The 18,768-nt window shown below is 38.2% G+C and overlaps 1 protein-coding gene and 1 pseudogene across 1 annotated transcript in view; one reads left to right on the top strand and one right to left on the bottom strand.

The window, feature by feature from the left end:
• The window catches only part of LOC131383171 (beta-glucuronidase-like), an 88,772-nt pseudogene extending 83,855 nt beyond the window's left edge, over nt 1-4,917 (top strand).
• FREM3 (FRAS1 related extracellular matrix 3) overlaps nt 1-18,768 on the bottom strand; it is a 116,222-nt gene that overhangs the window by 65,633 nt on the left and 31,821 nt on the right. The gene's annotated exons all lie outside the window — the stretch shown is intronic.

Genomic DNA, 18,768 nt, shown 5'->3' on the forward strand with positions numbered 1-18,768 from the left:
TTAATTTTGTATACACTGTCTTTAAAAAATCTAAAATATAAAGAAAGAATATCTAATAATCAGCATCCACAAAGAGATTTCTCAATGTATTTGTTTCCTTTGCCATGTCTCTGGAGTCAAACCTTGTAGATCCCTGGAAATTTGTGATAAAATCTCAAGGTAATGCTTCACTTCCACATCTTTAATTGAACACAGACACAAAAATGGGCATGATCTCTGAGGTTGTTTCCAGTCTTTAGATCTATAACTTTGAGTGTAGTAATAATTACAATAATAGCTTCTATAATTTTACCTTCTTGAAAAATAACAAAAGGCAAGTTCAATCTACAAAGCATACAATTTTTAAAAAAGCATTTCTTGGAGTTTATAAGGAAAATAAACATTTTCTCACAAAGAACGTATAAACTTTATAGTACAAGCTATACAACAAAAATATGACTGCCCCGGCAAGCCAAGGTCCTCTGCCCAGCCATAGAGGTTCCATAGTTATATTAAGGTAGGTGGCCTTTTGGTTTCCCAAGGGAAGCCCAGGCAGAAGTTATAGATTGAGAATTAAAATGCACCATTTCCCCTCAAATCTAACCTTTCCAAAATTATTATTATCATAATTTCTGATTCTGGCCTTCTTTCTATGTATTAATAATGGGTGATAAAGCAAACTGGGGATAAGCATCACTAGTGAAAAGATAACTATTTCTTAAGTGAAGACACATGAATCTGCTTTTCTCTTGCAGCTTGTACATGAGTCCAGCAGGTCTGTGGCCCACCTCAACAGAAGAGCAACTGTGTGCTCCGTGAGGACGGTAAGATAATCATTGAAAACCTAGGGGTTTTGCTAGTGCGGGGCGAAGACATTCATGGTCTGTGGAACTGTTTCGTAGCTCTTGCAAACTCTACTTAAACCTGAGAAAAAGAGGCACTGATTTACTCTGAATTTTCATTCAGGGTACCTCTACTTGCTTTAAGAATGATGACAACTTTGTGATGGATAGTCACTTGGATAGTTAATTTCATGTGTCAATGCAACTAGGCTATGGTGCTCAGTCTAGATGTTGCTGTGACAGTATTTGTGTATGCGATTAAAATTTATAATTAGTTGGCTTTAAGTAAAGCAGATTACCCTCCATAATGTTGGTGGGCCTCATTCAATCAGTTAAGAGCCTTACGAGCAAAGACTAAGGTTTCCCCAGTAAGCAATCCTACCTCATGACTGAAACATAGAAAACCTGCCTTACTTTCCTGCCTGCTGGCTTGTCCTGCAGATTTCAGACTCAAGACTGTAACATCAACTCTTAACTGAATTTCCAGCCTTTCCTACAGATTTTGTATCTGCTAGCCCCCACAACTGTGTCAGCCAGTAAATATCTATGTTTTATCTGTCTATCTATCAATCTATCTACTTATCTATCAATATATTGGTTCTTTTTCTGATTCTCTGGAGAATTCCAACTAGTATAGCTACTATGATATTCACCCCTTGCCTTTTTTTTCTTCATCTGTGAAACTTGGCTGGATACAGGCATCTTACAAAATCTCATATCTTAATTACTTTTAATTATTATTTATATGTTTGGACTCTGTCTTCATGTTTTGTTTGCTTGTTTTAATTTAGTAAGGTGCATTTTGTATGTAGCCTTTGCAACAAGAACCCTTTGTAGGGGGAGATTTGCTGCTTCCCCAGTGAGAGAGATGAAGTATTTTAATGTTACCTAATTTGCCTAAAGCGCTTTTATGAAGATTTAAACTCAGATCTTTCACTGGAGAATACATAATAATAACAACAAAAAAAGAAATCCTCTGTTTATAAAAGTTGCCCAGCATTTAAAATTGTTGGAAAATATGAGAAATAATAAGACATACAACATGAAAGCTTAAGAATGTTTTACATAAAATACACTGAATATTCATTCAAAGATCCTTCAGAGGAGAACTTGAGTTGCAAAATTGATGCATTAGCAAACATTACTTAAGGTATTAGGACATGCTGTATTTTCATATACTAAGGATTAGTTGGTTTTCTTTTTTTTAGAGACAGAGTCTGATATGATTTGGTTCTGTGTCCCCACCCAATCTCATCTTGAAATGTAATAATCCCCACATGTCAAGGGCAGGACAAGGGGGAGATAATTGAATCATGGGGGCAGTTTCAGCTGTGCTGGTCTTGTGATAATGAATGAGTTCTCACAAGATCTGATGGTTTTACAAGGGGCTTCCTCCTTCTCTCAGCACTCACTTCTCCTTCCTGCCACCAAGTGAAGAAGGACATGTTTGCTTCCTCTTCCACCATAATTGTGAATTTCTTGAGGCCTCCCCAGCCCTGCAGAGCTGTGAATCAATTAAACCTCTATCCTTTATAAATTACCCAGTCTCAGGCAGTTCTTCATAGAAGCATGAGAACAGACTAATACGGTAAATTTGATACTGCAGAGAGTGGGGTGTTTCTATAAAGATACCCAAATATGTGGAAGCGACTTTGGAACTGGACAACTGGCAGAGATTGGAAGTTTGTAGGGCTCAGAAGAAGATAGGAAAATGTGGAAAAGTTTAGAACTTCCTGGAGACTTGGAGGGCTCAGAAGAAGACAGGAAGGTGTGGGAAAGTTTGGAACTTCCTAGAGACTTGTTGAATGGCTTTGACTAAAATGTTGATAGTGATATGGACAATTAAGTCCAGGTTGAGGTGGTCTCAGATGGAGATGAGGAACTTGTTGGGAATTGAAATAAAGGTGATTCTTGCTATGCTTTAGCAAAGAGACTGGTGGCACTTTGCCTCTGCCCTAGAGATCTGTGGAACTTTGAACTTCAGAGATATGATTTAAGATGTCTGGCAGAAGAAATTTCTATGCGACAAAACATTCAAGAGGAAGCAGACCAGAAAAGTTTGGAAAATTTGCAGTCTCACAATGTGATAGAAAAGAAAAATCTACTTTCTGGGGAGAAATTCAAGCCTGCTGCATAAATTTGCGTAAGTAATGAGGAGCCAAATGTTAATCACCAAGACAATTAGGAAAAATGTCTCCAGGTCATATCAGAGAACTTTGTGGCAGCCCCTCCCATCACAGGTCCAGAGGCCTAGGGGGCAAAAATTGTTTTGTGGGATGGGCCCAGGGCCTTGCTGCTTTGTGGGGTCTTGGGACTTGGTGCCCTGTGTCCCAGCTGCTTCAGCTCCAGCCATGGCTAAAAGGGGCCAACGTACAGCTCAGGCCATTGCTTCAGAGGGTGCAAGCCGTAAGCCTTGGTGGCTTACATATAGTGTTGGGCTTGTGGGTGCACTGAAGTCAAGAATTGATGTTTGTGAACCTCTGCCTAGATTTCAGAGGATGTATGGAAGTGCTTGGATGTCCAGGCAGAAGTTTGCTGCAGATGTGGAGCCCTATGGAGAACCCCTTTTAGGGCAGTGCAGAAGGGAAATGTGGGGTTGGAGCCCCCACACAGAGTCCCCACTGGGGCACTGCCTGGTGAAGCGGTGAGAAGAAGGCCACCATCCTCCAGTCCCCAGAATGGTAGATCCACCAACAGCTTACACCGTGTGCCTGGAAAAGCTGTAGACACTCAATGCCAACCCATGAAAGCAGCTGGAAAGGGGGCTGTATCCTGCAAAGCCACAGGGTAGAGCTGTCCAAGGCCATGGGAGCCCACCTCTTGCATCAGCATGACCTGGATGTGAGACATAGAGTCAAAGGAGATCATTTCGGAGCTTTAAGATTTGACTGGTCTACTGGATTTTGGAATTGCATGGGGCCTGTAGCCCCTTTGTTTTGACCAGTTTCTCTCATTTGGAACAGGTATATTTACCTAATGCTTGTACTCCTATTGTATCTAGGAAGTAGCTAACTTGCTTTTGATTTTACAGGCTCTTAGGCAGAAGGGATTTGCCTTGTCTCAGATGAGACTTTGGACTTGGACTTTTGGGTTAATTCTGGAATGAGTTAAAACTTTAGGGAACTGTTGGAAAGGCATGATTTTGTTTTGAAATGTGAGGACACGAGATTTGGGAGGGGCCAGGGATGGAGTGAAATGGTTTGGCCCTGTGTACCTACACCTTGAATTGTAATAATCCCCACGTGTCAAGGGCAGGACCAGGTAGAGAAAATTGAATCATGGGGGCAGTTCCTGCCATGCTGTTCTCATGATAGTGAGTGAGTTCTCATGAGATCTGATGGCTTTATAAGGGACTTTCCCCTTTGCTTGACACTCACTTCTCCTTCCTGCCACTAAGTGAAGAAGGACGTGTTTGCTTCCCTTTCTGCAGTGATTTGTTTTCTGAGGCCTCCCCAGCCCTGTGGAACTGTGAGTCAATTAAACCTCTATCTTTTATAAATTACCCAGTCTTGGGCAGTTCTTCATAGCAGTGTGAGAGTGGACTAATACAGAGTCCTGTTCTCTTGCGCAGGCTGGAGTGCAATGGTGTGATCATAGCTCAATGCAGCCTCAAACTCCTGGGCTCAAGCTGTCTCCCACCTCAACCTCCTAAGGATCTGAGACTACATGTGTGCACCACCACACCCAGCTAATTAAAGCATTAAAAAAAAATAGAGATAGGGCCTTGCTATGTTGCCTGGGCTGGTCTCAAGCTCCTGGCCTCATGTGATCCTCCTGTCTTGGCTTCCAAAAGCATTGGGATCACAGGTATAAACTACCAAACCTGGCCAGCTTTTTTTCTTTAACTGAAATTCCATGGCTTAAAAATCTTAGTTGTATAAAATACAGCCAATTTAATTTTAATAAGGATAGTAGAACAGAGAATATCATTTACCAAAAATGTTTATATGAATAAGATTCTATATCTGTTAAATTTCATTGTAAAGTTTTAAATGGATTCTATTGCAGTCATAGATTCTGCCTTACCAGTATGGAAATCCTGAAAACACCATCAACTCTTCATCATCACTAAATTCTCGTTTGTCATACATGCTGCACACCTTATGTTCTTCTCACCTTGTGCATCAGACAATATTTGGATCAGTGCTTCAGCTTTCTGGAAACCTCTGCATTCCTCCTGATCCCATTACAGACTGCACAGACTCTTGTTTGTTTTTCCTTTGTGAAAATTAAATATACTCATAACAAACCAGGGAAAGAAAAATGTTAACCTGGGAGTGTTAATAATAAGATCCTTCACAAGGTTTAAATTTCCCATTCTTCTTCAGGCATTAGTAATACCTGTTGACTGTACTTTGATGATAGGTAGACCTTCCTGGAAGAGTTGAAGATATTCATGTCTTTCAATGGGACTTTCTTCCTTGGCTTGGACTACTTACCTTAGAAAGCTGTATATAAATTTTTTCTCACCTTGTCTGTCATTGCAAATGAAACTATATTTGCCTTACAGGCTTGGCAAATGAGGCTCCATGTACTTGCTACAATGGTACTAGATAACAGAATTGCAGATTATTTATGAAAAATTAAGGTCTGTTTACACACTAGTTAACACCTTCTGTTTCCGCTGAATGAATGTTTCAGGACCAGTTGAGGAACCTTTGCATAAAATTTAAGAACAAATCAATTGGTTGTTCAAATTGAACAAACCAGTCCATGACATCTACTCTCACAGTTTGGGTTTGGCAAAACAGGAATTTAGCTGGGGAGCATTCTATAAATATTAGTTATGCTGTTTCTATCTTTGTTCCCATTCATTGCTTTTGTCATGTCAATCGTTAACAAAATCATAAATGCTATCGCACAGTCAGCATTCCACCAGTTCATACATCTGATGATTCGATAACAAAAGAAGTCTGAAACAATACTGAAAGGACACTAATGGTGTGTGAAATTCTCTCTCCAAACCAAGGTAGTAGTGTAGACCTAAAAGTCTGATAATTTGCCTATCTTATTGTAGGCATGTTGTTTTGCCTGAATAGATGAAAACCAATAGAAGGCACTGTAAAAGCAGTTTTCACTCACAAAGCTCTTGTTCAGGAGACATTAAAAGCCGGATGCTATACTTGACCTTCCCCACAGTTGGTTCTAACCAGCCATATCTTATAAATGACAATGAACTATCAGCCAAAGATGATCAATGACTGTGGTGTCTAAACCCTTACCAGGCCCAGTTGACGAGTCTTCTGTGAATGGTGAACATGGAACTGGTACTTATTTACTTATTTATTATAGAGACCTTGCTCTGTCACTCAGGCTGGAGTGCAGTGGCACACACATAGCTCACTGCAGCCTTGAACTCCTGGGTCCAAGCTGTCCTCCCACCTCAGCTTCCTAAGTAACTGGGACTGTAGACACATGCCAACATGCCCAGCCAATTTTAAAAAGTTTCTGTAGAAACGACTTCTTTCCATATTGCCCAGGCTGATCTTGAACTGCTGGCCTTAAGCCATCCTCCTCACTTGGCCTCTCAAAGTGCTAGGATTACAGGTATGAGCCACCACAGCCAGCATGGGATTTGTTTTAATCATTTATATCAGTACCGTGGATTCATCCCACCCTCTCCTGTGTACAGGCTTCAGTCCTTAATTAGCATAATCACAGTGGACTTTTCTTTCTTCGGGATATATCAGTCCCTGACTTCTCATCTTCAGTGAACTACTCTGAATTTTTTCAATGATGGGATTATCTTCCTGGCAAGTGAACAAACTCAGTGCTCATTTATTTGATCACTGTAGTGGTCTAGGTATTCCTTTTAATAATATTCAATGTTTCTCTTTTACTTACTATTTAAATAGGGGATAGTAATTTGATTTGGTTTTAGTCAGACAAGTAATATGTTTCCAGAGTGTTAACCAGGACTTAAGAAACAATGGGATTCCTGAGTGGTTTTAAAAACACATATCTCCCTTCTTTTTTAAATGGTTGCTCATTTCACCATAATTTTCACAGAATCTATAAACAAATAGTTAATGTTGGTCTATTAGATGATTTCTCTAATTACCATTTGCTAAATCTTTTCAGTGTTTGGCTTGCTGTACAAGAATCAAGCAAGATAGAGACTTTTGATTTCCTATGAATTCAATAGGAACTCAGAGGATGGGTGGAAAGACATTACAAAAGACCGAAATCCCAATTCTTAAATATTCAAAGGTTTCGGATAAGATGGTTCAGAGTTTCACTGGCGAGCACTCCAGTGCCCTTGATGGGGACATGGAAATGCACACACAGAACAAAATGCTGGAGTCTGGAGGGCCTTAGAATTCATTTGCACTATCTGCTCCTTCCTCAACAGATGGTAACTGTGCTCTAATTTCAGTGGGTGCTGATTAGTAAACTGGTCAACTGAAATGCTATAAGTTGGTTTCTTTTATTAATGAGTTAATGTGACCCTCAAAAAGACTTGGCCAACACACTCCCATATTAGTTGAAATTGTGCAAATCCAATGTGGACATCGGGAAATGCTTTAACCTGTGAGAAAATAATAAAGCCCACCCTTAAGTCATTTATACTTCTTAACAGATGAAAGGAGAGAAGGAAGTAAAGATGACATAGGTCACTTTCATATAAAATAATCAGTTATGTGCTGAATGGAATAGTGTACTTTAATTCAGCATTACTATTATTTTCTTTTCAATGGACTCATTCTTGGAGGTGCATTTTTTGTAATATCTGAAGAACTAATAGCTCAAAAGATTTTTCTGTATGTTGTATTTCTGCCAAGTCCCTAGCTGTGTATAACATCTTACCATTTTGCGCTTAATGTTACATGCTGCCAGTTTCCTCCCTGTTCATTTGGTTTTCCTGGTGTGCCATAAAGATATAAATTTAAAAATAACTCAACTATTCATTCAAATGGTCTTTTTCCTTTCTTAAAAAAAGAATAATACATAAAGAGTTTTAAAAACTTTAATGAGCAATAGAAATGAAAGTGGCAAATGAAATGGAATATAGAAAAAAAATCCCATTCAGTCCCTTTGGGTCTTGTGAGTCGGGTAAATTGAGGTGAAGACTGCATGCTTTCCTGCCTTTCCTCTTTCTGTTTTCTTCAGACAGAGTCTGGCTCTGTTGCCCAGGCTGGAGTGCAGTGCGATCTCAGCTCACTGCCACCTCCATCTCCTGGGCTTAAACCATTCTCCTGCCTCAGCCTCTGAGTAGCTGGGATTACAGTTGCATGCCTCCATGCCCAGCTAATTTTTGTATTTTTTATAGAGATGGGGTTTTGCCATGTTGGCCAGGCTAGTCTTGAACTCCTGAGGTCAAGTGATCCACCTGCCTCGGCCTCCCTAAGTGCTAGGATTATGGGCATGAGCCACCACACCTGGGCCTTTTCTGCCTTCTCTTAATGGCGACATGCAGAACTTGGAGAAAAAAGCTGTACAAGTTTTTGATACTAGAATGCAGCAAATAATAGGGCTTGACTCTTTTTTTTTATGTTTTGGGCAAACTTTAAAAGGCATAAAGGAGCAACACAAATACAAATGGCTCTGATATAATTATTATACAGTGTTTCCTATTTTGTATTGCCATGTAAAAATTGCCATGACTTCAGCAGCTGAAAAAACACATTATCTCACAGCTTCAATGAGTTACAAGTCCAAGCCCAGCTTAGCTAGAGCCCCTGCTGGGGGTCTCAAAAGACTGAAGTCAAGGTATTAGCTGGACTGCATTCTCATCTGGAGCCTCAAATAGGGAAGAATTTTTGGCAGAATTCATTTACTTGTGGTCATTCAACAGCTTCTTACTGGTTTTGACTGGAGGCTGCCCTTAGCTTTTAGAGGCTTCCTGCAGTTCTGTGTCATGTGGATCTTTTAATAGGTAGTTCACATCATGGCTGTTTCCTTCTTTAAGGTCAATGTAGACTCTCTTCTAGTGTGTGCCAGCAAGACAGAGATGCACACACACACATACACACAGGTATGCACATGTGTAAACCTAAACATAGAAGTGGCATCCATCACCTTTGACATATTCTATTAATTAGAAGCAAGTCACAGGTCCCACATACACTCAAGGACAAGAGGTTATACAGGAAGTGTACATGGGGCTTAGCTTAACATTTTGCCAACCATTGTTTCCAACTTGGCTGCACATTAGAATTGCTGGGGAAGTTACTCATACTGATGCCCAGTATTTACTCCAGACAAATTAAATCAGAGTGTTTAGATGGCTGGGCCCAGATTTGTATTTTCAAAAAACTTCCCAGGTAATGTAATTATACAACAAATATTTCCACAAGGACCATGTGTGCCTATTCAGTAATTCTGGAATTAGGGGACTCTTCTTTTGATTACCAGACTAAAACATGAGAAAAAAAATTTGAAATTAAGCTCTTTTCAGTAGGAGGTTCATAAAGTGAGAATTCTTGAACAAGCAAAACAATATTAGGTAGTTGAACTAATACCTTTAGGAGGACTACTGGTCTAAATCCAGTACAACAAACCAAAGGATCTTTCTATTTTTTTAATTTAAATTTTTTTTTTTTTTTTTTGAGACGGAGTCTCGCTCTGTCACCTAGGCTGGAATGCAGTGGTGCAACTTGGGCCCACTGCAACCTGAGCCTGCTGGGTTCAAGTGATTCTCCTGTCTCAGCCTACCGAGTGGCTGGGATTACAGGTTTGTGCCACCATGGCCTGCTAATTTTTGTATTTTTAGTAGGGACAGGGTTTCACCATGTTGGCCAGGCTGGTCTTGGAACTCCTGGCCTCAAGTGATCTGCCCGCCTTGGCCTCCCAATGTGCTGGAATTATAGGCGTGAACCAGCATGCTAGGCCCAAACTAAGGAATCTTTCTGTCTAAAAATTAACATTAATAACTTGGAGTGTAATAAAAGAAGTTATTGAAATGAGTGAGGTGTATCTGCTAGGAAAGAATTTTCATGTAAAGTGCACTTAGGAAACAAGACTCAGTAAAAAAGATTCACCAAATTCTCTGGGGAAAATGATTGTTGGTAAGAATAAAAAGAAGCATTAAACTAGGATGAATCCAATTCCTTCCCATCTTCTAGCTGCACTTGTTTTCCACTAAATGTGTTTTATATATTTTGCTGTATTGTGCAAGTTCTTCCTAAGCAACTCTGAATAAGGCAATGACATCTACTTATCTGGAGGGGCCCCATTTTTTTTGACATTTGGAATTCTTGCCCAAGGAAAGGGAAGACTCATCTTTCCTGAACTTGTCATGCAATGACTCTAAAACCGTATTTGCAAACTTGTGTTCATTCTATTATGTCATACTACTTTGTGGTGAACTGTAAAGTAAGAGCATGTTGGGCCTAGTAAGGAAACAAGTTAGAGTTGAAGACAGTGAGCAAATGAAGGAATCAGAGTAAGCATGGAGGAGCACATGGCTGGCAGGAACAGTTGAAGTGCAGCTGTTCCCTCCATCCTCCATTTCCACACCAGGAGGCCCAGGCAGGTAAGTGAGGACAGAGGCGTGGGGCTCAGGGAAGGGTGCAAGGCAGCAGAAAGGATCTGTGATTGTGTAGAAATCTGTCAGAAATCCCTTCCAGATACCTTCATTATACTGTGCACCAGTGTACTCCTCCTTAGGACTTTTTTCCCCAACAAGTAAATTCAGCGGAGAGAAAAATTGAAGCTGTAAAGGTGAAAATCAATTTAAAGCATGAAAGGTGAAATTATGTAGGAAAATATCACCCTTTTATGCCTAATTAATCACAGAAAATGTGTCTGCCAGCCTGAAGCCATTTTATCAGAAAGTAGCCCAGGTGAAACAGGGAAATAGCATTACCAAGCTCAACTTGGCTACACAAGACAAAATGAGAGAAGAAAAACATTGCAGGTGAACAAAACTGTATTTAGTGGTTAATAAAATTAGAATGTTTTACACCTAGAGAGTACCCTCTCATGAATCTCTTCTCAGTACTCTAAAGTTAACATTGGAGTATATGTGCCACATTTTCTTAATCCAGTCTATTGTTGTTGGACATTTGGGTTGGTTCCAAGTCTTTGCTATTGTGAATAGTGCCGCAATAAACATACGTGTGCATGTGTCTTTACAGCAGCATGATTTATACTCCTTTGGGTATATACCCAGTAATGGGATGGCTGGGTCAAATGGTATTTCTAGTTCTAGATCCCTGAGGAATCGCCACACTGACTTCCACAATGGTTGAACTAGTTTACAGTCCCACCAACAGTGTAAAAGTGTTCCTATTCCTCCACATCCTCTCCAGCACCTGTTGTTTCCTGATTTTTTAATGATGGCCATTCTAACTGGTGTGAGATGGTATCTCACTGTGGTTTTGATTTGCATTTCTCTGATGGCCAGTGATGATGAGCATTTCTTCATGTGTTTTCTGGCTGCATAAATGTCTTCTTTTGAGAAGCGTCTGTTCATGTCCTTTGCCCACTTTTTGATGGAGTTGTTTGGTTCGTGTCCTTTGTAGGGACATGGATGAAACTGGAAAACATCATTCTCAGTAAACTACCGCAAGGACAAAAAACCAAACACCGCATGTTCTCACTCATAGGTGGGAATTGAACAATGGGAACTCATGGACACAGGAAGGGGAACATCACATTCCGGGTACTGTTGTGGGGTGGGGGGTGGGGGGGGCGGGGACAGCATTAGGAGATATACCTAATGCTAAATGACGAGCTAATGGGTGCAGGAAATCAACATGGCACATGGATACATATGTAACAAACCTGCACATTGTGCACATGTACCCTAAAACCTAAAGTATAATAATAATAAAAAAAAATAAAGTTAACATTGGAGATGATTTCTAATTGATGGTTTTGGTCAATTTACAATTAAACTTGTGAAACAAAAGGCAGCATCTTTTAATGCAGCATCTCTTAACTTCTAGGTCCATATGGCTCCATTGAGGAAATACCATTTAAATTATTTTGAATTCGTATCAAAAACCATGTGAAAAAAAGAAATTCATTTCATCAGTGCTTCTCAAACCTTACAGTCAATGCCCTAAGGGCAAATTGGAGTGAACCTGTCCCTACAAGGGACAAGGACCAGGGGCCCAGGGCATAGCTAGAGGCTATGAGCTTTGAAGTCACAGCAATAGCTTAAAAATTCACTGTGAATTTTGTATTCAGTTTTATCAGTGCTTGTATTAATATAAAAGTAAAACTCCTCAGAGGATGTGTAATAAATTTATCAAGTTTTCCCACACTCCCTAGCTCATAGGCATAACCTCTGTATTAAATGACCAATATTACCTACAACAAGTGTTATTGAAGTTGTGAAGTCTCTTAAGAAAACAGATCTCAGGCATAGGTTATTGGATCTGTCTAATGTATTGCAGTAAAAATTTCTTACCCCACAGTAATTATAAATTTGAATACAAGTAATTCATGCACAATTAGATAAACACCCAAGCCTAAACATGTTTTCAAAAGAAATCCAATTGCTTTTCTATCAGTTGCCACTCATTACTCCTCTTTCTACTGAAATAAAGAGTTCCTCAAGCAGTGATGACAGCAGATATGAAGTCCTGAGTTCTAAAAACTATCTTTCATTCCTAGGTGCATACTCAAGAGAAATTCCTCCATGCAAAATTTATATGCACACAGAAACTTGTTTATATGAATGTTCAAATAGCACTATTCACAATAGCCCCAAAATGGAAACATCCAAATGTCTATCAATTGATAAATGGGTAAATAAAAAGCAGTACTATATATACATACAATAGAATATTATTTAGCCATAAAAAGGCATGAAGTACTGATATATGCTATAACATAAACCTTGAAAACATTAGGCTAAGTGACAGAAACCAGACAAAAGACTACTTATGGCAAGATTCTATTTATGTGAAAGGACAAAATAGACAAATCTATACAGAGAGAAAGTAGATTAGTGGTTGCTAAGGCCTAGAGTAGGGAGAGGGGTGGGGGAAATGGAAGTGACTGTATGAACTTTATTTTTGGAGGGAATAAACTGTTCTACAATTAGATTGTGGTGATGGTTGCATAAGCCTGTGAATATACTAAAAACCATTCAATTGCATACTTTAAATGGGTAAATTGTATAAGTTGAGTTTTCCTCAATAAAACTGTTAAAATATGATATAGTATGTGTTTTCATGTACATAAATTGATTTTATTTTAAAAAAAACACAAAAAAGTAAAAACTAAGGGGAAGGCAAAGCCCCAGGAGTGTCTGACTGTTTATATTCAACAACATAGAACATAAAATAGTGAAGGAAATTGTTTAGGGTTTTATATACTTTATGCTCTTTGCATCAATGGCATGAGAAAAAAATCCCAAGCATTGTTTATGCATTCACATTCACAAAATAAAATTCAATAAGAAATGCCAGAATTATTTCATATCATTCCTGACTGTTCATTGCAGCAAATAAATAACATTTTACCATTTCCTAGTCATACTCAATTAAACTGTTTCTATAACACACTCGTATTTATCAAGTAACCTATTAATCACATATGTACTTGTCTGTATAATAGTTTCTCAGAAAGCCTAAGCTTTCTTTTCTCCATAAAGTAGGTTAATGGTGACTGAAAAGTTTTCTTAAAATGCCTTCCATAAGAATAATCCACCTAGACCTACTGGGATCATGCTGAATATTCAATAGAACAGTCGATAGCATTCTTAGAATTTTAGGACTGGAAGGGTCTTTGGAGATGAGCTGTTCAACCTCTTCATTTTGCAAGTCAGGACCTTAGATCCCAGAGCCAGCAAGCAGCAGAGCTGGGACTGACCCTTGAGTTTCCTGATTCCTAGGCCTGTACTTACTTACTTACCCAAATGATAATTCATGATAGTAATGATGATATTGCAGAAGGTTTTAATCAGTTACTGGAACAGTGATCTGAATTATAGCACTTTTCAGTTGTACAGTGGTTAACAGTTTATAAAAGACTTCTACTTACATAATTTTATTAGTGCTTCATCACACCATATGAGCCAGGCAGGAATTAGCATCTCTATTTTAGATTAGCTAGTTTTTAGAGATGCTAATTTTAGGTTAAAAAAGGTTATAGGATTTGTCCAAAGCCATAGGCATAGTAAGCACTAGATATGGAATGAGAACTTCATACCCAACACTTCCCAAGCTAAACTCATTATTCTGTGCCACCATGTCACCCAGTGCCCTTGCCAGAAATCTGGGTGCCCCTCCTGACTTCCTCTCTTTACCTCCTCGAGTTCAGTAACTGTCACTTCCAACTCCTACACCACATTTATTTAATAAAAAAATCAATCCACTTCTCTCCACCCTTACTGCCATGACCTAAGTTTCTACTAACATCAGTCTCACCTTATTTTACTGCCATCTCCTCTTTTCTAGTTTTGTCTCTACCTACACAATCTAGTCTTCATAGTGCAAACAAAGTTATGTGTGCAAAGCACATTGTGAGTACTGTGGTCTGAACATTTGTGTGCCCCTCAAATTCAGATGTTAATATTCTAACCCCAAACGTGATGGTATTAGGAGACATGGCCTTTGGGAGGTGACTTGGTCATGAAGGCTCTGCCCTCACAAATGGGATTCGTCCCCTTATAAAAGAGGCCAGAAGGAGACTCTTCACCCCTTCCACAGCATGAGGACACAGTAAGAATTTGGAATGTGTGAACCATGAAACAGGCCCTCACCAGATAACCCAATCTGTTGGCACCATGATCTTGGACTTCCCAATCTCCAGAATAGTGAGAAATACATTCCTGCTGTTTAAAAGCCATCTAATTTATGGTGTTTTGTTACAGCAGCCTGAATGGACTGAGAGAGTGAGCATGTCACCTACCACCTTGTCTAAACCTTTCCTGTTTCCTCAGTGTCCTCAGGATGAAGTCTGTCGACATCAGTTAGAACAAGCTCGTCCAACCTGTGGCCCCTGGGCTGCATGCGGCCCGGGATGGCTTTGAATGTGGCCCAACACAAATTTGTAAACTTTCTTAAAACATTATGAGAATTTCTTTTAAGCTCATAAGCTATCATTATCATTAGTGTATTTTATGTGTGGCCCAAGACAATTCTTCTTCTTGTGAAGTAGCCCAGAAAAGCCAAAAGATTGTCACCCTTGATTTAGAATATCCTTCATGGTCTGGAGCATGCTCACTACTTCAACTCTGGCTGCAGCCTCTGCATTCAGGTTTACAAAGTCACAGTGAATTCAAGCAGTGCCCCAAATCTCCTTTGCTCTTACTGTTTCTCCCTTTATACATCTCCATTGATCTTTTCTTTCTCCTTCACTTGGCTAACGCCTACTCATTCAGGTCTCAGATTATAGGTCATTTTTTTGGGACGCTTTCCTTGAGTCATCAAAGACGAATAAGGTGCCTTACCCACTTATTCTCATAGTAACTGAAGCTTACTCTTACCATAGCATTTACCCTGCATTGTGAACTTATCCCCCATTAGACTGTAAGTTCTTGAGAGCAAGGATTATGTCTTTTTCTGTGTCATATCCCAGTTGCCTAGCATATAGGAGGTACTTAATAAGTATTTGTTAATTATAAAATAATGCTACAGTAAAGTCAGAATACTATTAGGCCATTTCTGAAATTCAGCCCAAGTTCTAGCTAGGTGTTTCTTTACATATTGAGGAAAATCCTATTCTGAATCCTAAACACTTAAGTTGGGCAAGTGGTTAAAGTATTTTCTCATTATAAAACACAAGATTTAAGTGAAATTCTATGTAAAAGACACAGTAATGCTAACCATAATGAATTTTGAGATGTTTAAATTGAATACAGTTCTATGCAAGAGATGCAAATTTTTTCCCCTCTCCCTTTTCAGAACTCCAATAGAAGTTGATTGATTAAATCAACCATGTTTCAAGAACTATCTGGATTTCAAAGTGTACTCATCTAACTAGCCCTTGTGTTCTAGGATATCAAAGGCCTGATTTATCATAATTACCCACTGAAATGCACATTATGTTTTCTCAACATGTTTATTGTTAAAGATATTTCTTACATTATCAATCCAGCACATTTTGTTCTGAAAACATTTTTCATTTTAGTAATCAGTCTAGCTTATCTGTACTAACCTTCTAAGATTATGCAAAATCAGTATTTTTATAATGATTGCTCTTCTTAGTTTCAGGCTTTAAATACATGCCAGGGTTTTACAAACTTAAATTATTTTGTCTTAGATAAAACAGAAGATAGGTGCAGAGGTTCTTGAACATTTTTGTGCCATGGAGCGTGCTGGCAGTCTGGGAAAGCCTATGATCCCCTTCACAGAACAGTGTTTCTACACGCATAAAAGAAAATGCATAGGATATGCAAAAACCAATTACATTACAACACAATTATTAGAATATTAAAAAAATTCTGCAACTGCTATGGAAAACAGTTTGGCAGTTTCTTAAAAAGCTAAACATACAATTACTGAATGAGATACAGAAATTCTACACTTAGGTATATATCCAAGGGAACTGAAATCAGGGACTCAAAGATACTTGTATGCCAGTGTTCACTGCAGCATTTTTCACAATAGCCAACAGGTGGAAACAACCCAAATGTCCATCAGTAGATGAGTGGATAGACAAAATATGGTGTGTACATACAACAGAATATTATTCAGCATAAAATGAAGTGATGATACATGTTAAAACATGGATAAACCTTTAAGACAATATGCTAAGTGAAATAAGCGAGACACCAATGGAAAAATATTGTATGATTCCACTTATATGAAATATCTAGAAAGGTAAATTCATAGAGACATAAAGTGGATTAGAGGTTACCAGAGGCTGGAGAAAGGGGGAGTATTACTGTTTAACAGATAAAGGGTTTCTGTTTGGAGTGATGGAAGGTTTTGAAAACAGTAATGATAGTTGCACAACACTGTAAATATAATCGATGCCACTGAATTGTATACCTAAGAATGGTTAAAATTACAAAATTTATGTTATATATATTTTACCACAATGTAAAAAAATGTATAATATACTAAAAACCATTGAATTATAGACTTTAAATGGGCAAATTGTATGGTATATGAATTATATCTCAAGAAAACTGTTAAAAAATTTCTAATAAAATTATTACCAAAATTTAAAGTAATAATGGCTGTGAAGAATATTTTGACATCTCTGCAATACCCGTAATTTGATATTAAAGTATCTGTACTTTGATATTTCTAATAGTTGCAAAGTCACAAGTAATGCTAGTAGTATTTTTTTTACCAACATATATTTTATTGGAGGAATACTGTATTTTATGTGGAAGTTACTAAAAATTAACAGAAAATTTAAATTCAATTTCACCACTATATTCTATATACAGATCTCTTAGATTAAGATCTATAGATTTATTCTACTGACAATAAACTACTTAAGGAAAAAATTGATTTGTCTTTTCTCTCTTTATCTGCATAAATAATTTTGCCAACTGAGAATCTAATGCTGGGCAGTGTTTATTAAATTAACATTGCATATTAAATCAAACTACTTTAAAAAAAAAGGAACTGGGAAATCTATTACAAGTCTTGCCTCAAATAACCATTTAACTCCAACATTATATCAGTCATTTAACAAGACTAGAAAGTCATTGTCTCAGGAAACTCATTTTTTTTCTCCCAGTTCCTTGCCAACTGGCACACATTCCGCTTTGTTTTAATCAGAGGAAGTAGAGACCACATGCCATTTTCAATCCATCATAACTTTTTCAGTTGAGTAACTCAACTGGCTCTCCTAAGCAAGAATGCTTCCAGCTATAATCCTGCCAGCACTACAAAATGTCTGCCCCGAGTAGGGCTTAGTGCCTTCCCCGATAATTAAAGAGGATGTCTAGCTCCTTGAAACTCATTGTGTGAATGAAACATTTTACCTAGCTAGTCTCAAAGGGAATTCAATTTTCCTCTCTTTAGTAGGATTTTCTTAGCAGAGTTTTCTGATGTTCTTAGCTTTTTTTGAGTAAACATCATAACAAGTCATTCTGTTTCAGAGAATTTGTACTTATAAAAATAACAAATTCCACACCTTCTTCAGTGCATTTATGGGATATGACTATAGTCAGATATAATAAAAGTTGCTTATTATAACTTACAGAAATTACTTTAAAAATAAAATTGTTATGCAAACACTTTTTAGTAAATAGATGAAAGCGTTTTATATTTTTTAAACACTATTTAGCAGAATGAAAGATAAGGCAGTAAGTCACGTAAATAAAGTCACAAGTGGAGTATTACTACAGAGCTGGAAAGTGACTCAAGAACCGATGAACATGATGAGTATCCAGAGCTCATTCTACAAGCTGGGCCAGAGAAATAAAAAGCAAACGAAGAGAAGGTGGAAGCAGAGGTAGAAAGAAGAAAAAAGTAAAAGCAAAGAACTGGAACCTCAATGGCATCACTAACAAAGATCTGGAGGCCCTAAACCTTCGTCTGCTTTTGCAACACTGCATAACAATGCATTCTGGTATTCACTTTCTCAAACAACTGCCAAAAAATAAAAGCAAAAGCAGAAACTTCTGATTGCATGTCTATATCTAATAACACACCTAACGAATAAAACTCTGTGATCCTTGATCACTTGATTGGCGCATCCCTCACCCTTAATGTTGGCTTGTTTGGCTTCAATTCATGAAAGGGCTGAAATTATATTGCCACTGACTTTCCAGTTTGGTGCTATTGCGGGGGCATGGGCCTCTGAAAATCTGACAAGGTTAGATACCAGGTGTGCCTTTCATGTTTTACTATATGCTCTTCTAATGAGGCCAGGGTTTGATATCCATTCCATGCTTCATACATATATTTTGTTTTTCTGCCAATTTCTCATAAACACAGGCTAAAGAAAAGTGTGCAAGTGGACATAAGCATAGTCACTCCTATGTTTTTGTAAATTACATTAGAAAATCTTGAATCATTCTCATACATGGAGACAACCCAGTATATCTGTGCCTTGATAGGGAATTGCAAGCAAATTGCTCAGA

This window comes from Hylobates moloch, unplaced genomic scaffold (genome assembly GCF_009828535.3).
Source record: "Hylobates moloch isolate HMO894 unplaced genomic scaffold, HMol_V3 SCAFFOLD_3, whole genome shotgun sequence".
Classification (NCBI taxonomy): Eukaryota; Metazoa; Chordata; class Mammalia; order Primates; family Hylobatidae; genus Hylobates; species Hylobates moloch.